The sequence below is a fragment of the Phodopus roborovskii genome, unplaced genomic scaffold (genome assembly GCF_943737965.1).
Source record: "Phodopus roborovskii unplaced genomic scaffold, PHOROB, whole genome shotgun sequence".
NCBI lineage: Eukaryota > Metazoa > Chordata > Mammalia > Rodentia > Cricetidae > Phodopus > Phodopus roborovskii.
Window position 1 is genome coordinate 20,018,752 of NW_026126448.1, and position 6,355 is coordinate 20,025,106.

Below are 6,355 nucleotides of genomic sequence, written 5' to 3' on the forward strand. Positions count from 1 at the left end.
GATCCTATTAGGTGATCTCTACATTATCCATTATATGGATAATATTCTGCTGGCAGTGCCCGCTGAGGAGAGGTATCTTGAAGCATTTGCTAAATCACAGGTGTTGTTAAATCACAGGTGCTTCTGGAGGCTCATGGATTTATTTTGGCCCCAGAGAAGGTTCAGAAGAAACCTCCTTACACCTATCTAGGCCACCAGATCCAACAGACTGGCCTCCGGCCTCAAAGGCTCCAAATTGATTGTTCAAATTTAAAAACTCTTCATGATTGGCAAAAGTTTTTGGGAGATGTTCAGTGGATCCGTCCCTCCCTTTCCATTGCAACAGGAGAGCTTAGACCCCTTTATGATATTCTTCTGGGGGATCCAGCTCCAATCTCTCCCAGACAGACTACCCCGGAGGCCAGGGAGGCCATCCAGTTGTTGTTGAGGAGCATTGAACAAGCCCATCTTCGCTGCCTAGATTATGGACAACCCCTTGTTGTGGTTGTACTTTCCTCCAGTTTTTCACCCACTGCTGTTTTTTGACAACAAGGACCTATATATTGGATCCTTTTATCACCCTCCCCTAAGAAGGTAGTGTCTCCCTGCTATGATTTGATATTACAATTGTTATGGAAAATACATAAATTTAGCACCCAAACCTTTGGAAAGCCCCCTGATAAGATCATTCTCCATGATAAGGAAGAGGTTGAGCATTTACAGACCTCTCATGATGAATGGACACTCTTTATCACATCTACGGGAGCCAGATTTGATAACCACTACCCAAATAGTCCCCTGCTGTCCTTTTCTAGGCAGCACCCTGCAATTTTCCCCAGGATTATAAAGGAGGCTTCCCTTCAAGGGGCACGCTCAGTGTTTATAAATGGGTCCTCTAAAGGTTTTGCGATGGTGGTTTCCTCCCAAATACAAAGGAAATTATCTATGGGACAAGTATCTACACAAGCTGCTGAATTAATGGCTTGCCTAATGGCCTTTCAGTTGTTTGATAAAAAAAACCTTTTAATCTATATACTGATAGCATTTATATTGCTAATATTGTAAAGCCATTAGAGACTTCTTCATATGTTCTTTCCACCTCTCAAGTTCATTCTCTTCTAGTTAAGCTTCAACGTCTTATCTGGCAGCAGATACACCCTGCATTTGTGGGGTACATATGTGCCCATACAGGCCTCCCAGGACCCCTTGCCCAGGGCAATCAACTTGCTGATTCCTTAACTCAGCCCCCAATAGTCATTTACAGAGGAACAACGTGCTCACCAGCTTCATGAACGCTATCACCAAATGCACGCTCCCTTAAGTTTCATACCAACTGCTCCTTATCTGTTCCCACTCAGATTACTTCTTGATGCCCTGATTGCACCCCTTATCATAATTCCCCCATGAGGGGGTGAATACCCAGGGTCTAAGGGCTAACAATCTTTGGCAAATGGATGTCACCCACCTGCCTCAAGCAGGAAAATTAAAATATATGCATGTTTCTGTGAATACATATTCTAAGATGTTTTTTGCATCCCTACATTCTGGAGAAAGGATTAAAGATATCATCTCTCATTGCTTATAGGCCTTTGCCTATATAGGTGTTCCTGATAGCTTAAAAACAGATAATGGCCCCGCATATGCTAGTCATCGCTTTGTGGCCTTCTGCAAGGAACACCATATTAATCACTCCTTTGGCATCCCACACAACCCTACGGGACAAACCATTGTGGAACGCACTCATACCACCCTTAAACAATATATTTTAATAAAATAAAAAAGGGAGAGTATAGACCCTCCCCCAATTCTCAATTATCTACCATACTTTATATTTTAAATTTTTTGACTAGATAAAAATAATTTGTCTGCCATGGAGAGACATTGGAACAAACCCTCTCAAACATTGGGATGGGTCAGATGGACATAATTACAGGACAATGGCAACCCCCTCCCCATTAGCTAGGGTTTGAGGGGCTGTTTGTGTTTTCCCCCCAGGAACAGAGAAACCTATTTGGATACTAGATCGACATGTTTGCCCTGTGGTTCCTAATGGGGAATCTAGTCCTGCTTTACTGGAATCCCCAACCCACGGAGGGACAGAGGGTTTGGGCCTTAGTGAGGGAAGCCCCCACCCCCACCCCAGTCCTGATGCCAGTTGGTCAGAAGAGTACCCTGTTTTCCTCTTTCTTTTCTAGCAATCATTCCCCAGCATTACTGGATGCCAACATGCAGCTGGAAACTTCATTACTGAGGGATTTGACCTACTTGACACAGGGGAGCTTTGCTTCCAGAGGGTGCTTAATGTTTCCCAGTTGCCCAGTGGGTCATTTTCCGGGCCATGCATAGTTTTGAGTAATGCTTCCATTGCTGATTTTCACCCCAATGCCAGTATGAGCAGTCACTTGGGTCTTAGAGATATCCTATACCCTATAAACTTCCAGCAGGAACAGGGAACTGATAATATACGGCCCCCTAGACCCGGGCCCCTATGCTGGAAACTCCCCAGAATCTATGACTTGCATAGGCCCTTGCCTTGGGGACACTGTGCACCATAAGAGCCATGGCGATTAAAGGGAAAACGGTCTTTGTGGTGGTTCGGACATCGCCCTCCCCATAAGAATTCCACAGATAATGGGCTCAAGTTCCATTTTAGAAACCTGAACCAAGCAGGAGCGACCCCAACATTTTCAGTGATGTTTCTTATGGGCCACGGGCCTGTACGGATGCCTGTCTCCTTGTTCTACAACGGGGAACCGCGTTTAACGCCATGGCCTTTTGGAACCAGTCACAGGCTTTTGAGGACTCCTTGAGGGTTAACACATCTGTTGGGAGAAATTTCTCAGTGGTCAACCTGGTTTGTGTCTTGCCACCCTTTATGTGGGTGACCTTTAATGGGTCCTTGGGGGAGGGAGAATCTCTCAATTGTTCTTCCAGAGCCTGCTCCCTGAGCAACTGCTGGTCCTCGACGGACACCGGTGCCCTGGTAGTTTGGGTTCCTGCCCTCGCCCCCATGGTGGTGGAAGACTGACATGGGGGAGAAGAGATTACCCTCTACCACTCAAGAAGAGACTTTGGCATTACTGCTGCCATCATTACTGCCATTGCCGTGTAGGCAACTGCTGCCGATGTTGCAGAGTTACTGTTGCTCAGTCCGCCGCCAATGCAGAGACTGTCAATCAGCTGGCGGGCAGAGTCAGTAAAGCTCTGACTACACAAATTCCCTGAATGCTCATAATCAGTTTGGACTCCTTAACTTAAATCAGCAAACTGCCTTACTTCAGGAACAAGTTGGTGTATTGTGGTTGGTACAGCAGGCCTCCTGCTCACACTTTGTCATTCCTCTTGTGTCACCTTATTTGAAATGAAAAATGTCTCTGTAGAGGTCAACTGCCTCAATGAGTACTTGGTGGGGCTTTGGAATTCTTTTGTAAACTTTACCAATGTTTTGTCTCACCAGATAGTAGAGGTCAATAAGACTCAAGTTGCTCCTATTTCAGCAGAGGGCTGGTGGAATGCCATGGCCCAGATCAGAGGATGGATACAGCGTTGGGTGGTACATTTTCTCTAGGGGTCTAGGGACTGGTAGCACCTGGGGCAGGGATTCTTGTGCTATACAAGATCTGACAGACCTTTTCACAAAGGAACAGTTATATAGACAAGTGTTACTCAGTCTGGCCCATGGCTCTCCCAGCAGTCATGAGGTCTGGTTACAGATGCTGAAGAAATGAGGATCACCTATGATGAGCAACTTGTAGGGAAACCTCCCGCCTAAGACAGGGATGGCCAGGTCCCCCGCGGACAGGTAAGGGATGGCACACCCTACATGACCTAAGACAGGGGTCCCTCATAGAAAATAAAAAAGGGGGAATTGTGGGAATTAAGACCTTGGCTAAGAATTCACTTCCCCTTGCTGCCCTCAGGGCAGTCAGCTGTAACCGCAGAGAAAAACTCCTTTACTAAGGCAAGATGTTCCTTTGGTTTCCGGAATGCTGGGGCGGGCCCCTGAGAACACCCTGACCATTCCTTGAAACCTGAGATGACTAACTGCCCTCCTACACTTCCTCTTCTTCCATCTGGTGCAGGGGTATAAAAGCCAGCCCTCGAAGCAAAATAAAGAACCCTTCTTAACATCAGATGAGAGTCCTGTGTTGTTAATCCTGACACCCTCCACAGGTTCTCTGTCTCAGGCCATGCAGGCGCTGCAGTGTATGTGGCCCGTGTTCAATGAAATGATACTTGAAAAGTGCTTCGGAAAGTTCTTGAGGCCAGTAATATTAACTGGCAAGCTTTAAGACAATGTGGTCAGGACTCCGGGAAGATGCTTTTAGTTTGTAATCCTCACAGCCACCTTACTCTACCTTTCATTCCTGTCTTAAATATTAAACATGGTGGTGCACACATTTTGATTCCAGCACTGAGGGCCAAAGTAAGCAGAGTTCCTGACCAGCCTAGTGTACATAGTGAGTTCTAGGCCAGCCAACGCTCCCTGGTGGGACTCTGTCTCAAAAATAAATAAATAAACAAATAAACAAAAAGAACAAATGAGGGATGTGAAGAGGGAAATAGGTCAGATGGAATGCATGCCAAAGACGGGATTCCTTCTACAGTGTGTGCGTGGAGGGGGGAATGCAGCATCAGGCAGTTAAGTTTTGTTTTGTTTTGTTTTGAAGAGGAAGAATTGTTTCTCCGTCTTGTTTCCTATACGTCGTATCTGTCTTCTTTCCTTAAGAAAAACCGCAGGGGGTGAGGGGTATTTGGAGATGGTACAGGCTCCTGAAGATCTGAGTTCTATCACTCGAACCCACATAGTGCAAAGGATAATCACCACACACACACTAAATAAATGTAAAAAAAAAAAAAAAAGGTTTTTTTGACAGCCCTGGCAGTCTTAGAACTCACTCTGTAGACCAGGCTGGCTTTGAACTCACAGAAATCCACCTGCCTCTGTCTCCCAAATGCTGAGATTAATTAAAGGAATGGGAGCCACCACTATTCAGCTAGACATATCCTTTTGATCAGGCTATTTTTGTTTTTCATTTAATTCAGATCTTGAAGTGAGGAGGTACACCTTTAATCCAAGTCACACCTTCTGCTGGAAGCCTGTGTAAGGACAAAGGAATAAGGAAGGGCTCATTCATTCTTCACCTGCTTGTCCTCACCTGCCAGCACATCTGTTCCTTCATTGGCATTGAAGCCTACTTCCTCAGGATTCCAGCATACACAGGAGACGACCTGAGACACCCAGCCTCATGGAACTGGGCAACTACTAGATTATTGGACTTTCCATTCATAGCTAGCCATTATTGTACTGCAGCCTGGAAGTCATTCCACTAAATTCACACACGCACTTACGCGCAGAGAACCCTGGCTAATACAGTATGTGAGAGAGCTTTAACAGGGTTTATACAAGCAGGAAAGGATAGGAAGGAAGCATTGGGGGTTGGAGAGAGGGTGATGGCTCAGCAATTCAGGGTATATCCTGTTCTTGCAGGGGCCTGAGTTGGGTTCCCAGCACTCATGGGGGCTGGCTCATTATCACCTGAAATTCTGTCTGTAGGGGATCCAACCCCTACTATGGTTTCCAGTGACACTGTATTCACATAACAAATAGACACCCTTAAAAATAAGAACGATATAAGTCCCCCGCCCCCCTCAGGACAGGAATTAAATAGTAGAACTAGGTTTGGCAGAGGAGGGGTGAGACAACTGGCATTCCAGACTTGGTATTAACAGGTTTGGGATCATGGACAAGTGGCACCTCCCTTAACCCTGCTGTCTTCAACTATAAAACAGTTGGTTTTCCCACTGTGCTCAAGACTGTCACCAGGGCCCACTGAGAAGTCTCCATACTGTTAGGTCTGTGTTTGTGAGACCAGCACTCGGTAGTAGATGATGGTCTTGAATTCCTGCTCCTCCTTGCCCCTGCCTCCCAAGTGCCTCCCTTACAAATCAGCACCACCAAGCCCAGTTTCTGAGGTGTGAGGGCTTTGTAAATGCTAGTCAAGCATTTTATCAGTTAAGCTGCATCACCATCCCCAAGTCTTCGTTTGTTTGTTGCCAAGATTTATTTAACATGTAGGATATTCAATTGACCATACAGATGAGACCATCAAAGTCAAAATGGATGGGTTTACCCAAGAAGACTGAGCATACAGAAATAGGGTGGAAGCCAGAGGCCCACATAAAGAGAGCGCTGAGTCTTAAGGAACCCAGCTGGCCAGAGTGGTCAGAAAGATTCGGTTCCTGGGCAGAGGAGAAAGGAATGCCACAGAGTAGACAGGAAGTTTCTAGGAGGAGATGATGCCAACAATTTCAGAACTGCAGAGAACTCTGGGTGGGAAAAGGAACAGCCATTGGGTTAGATCTGAGAGCTGAT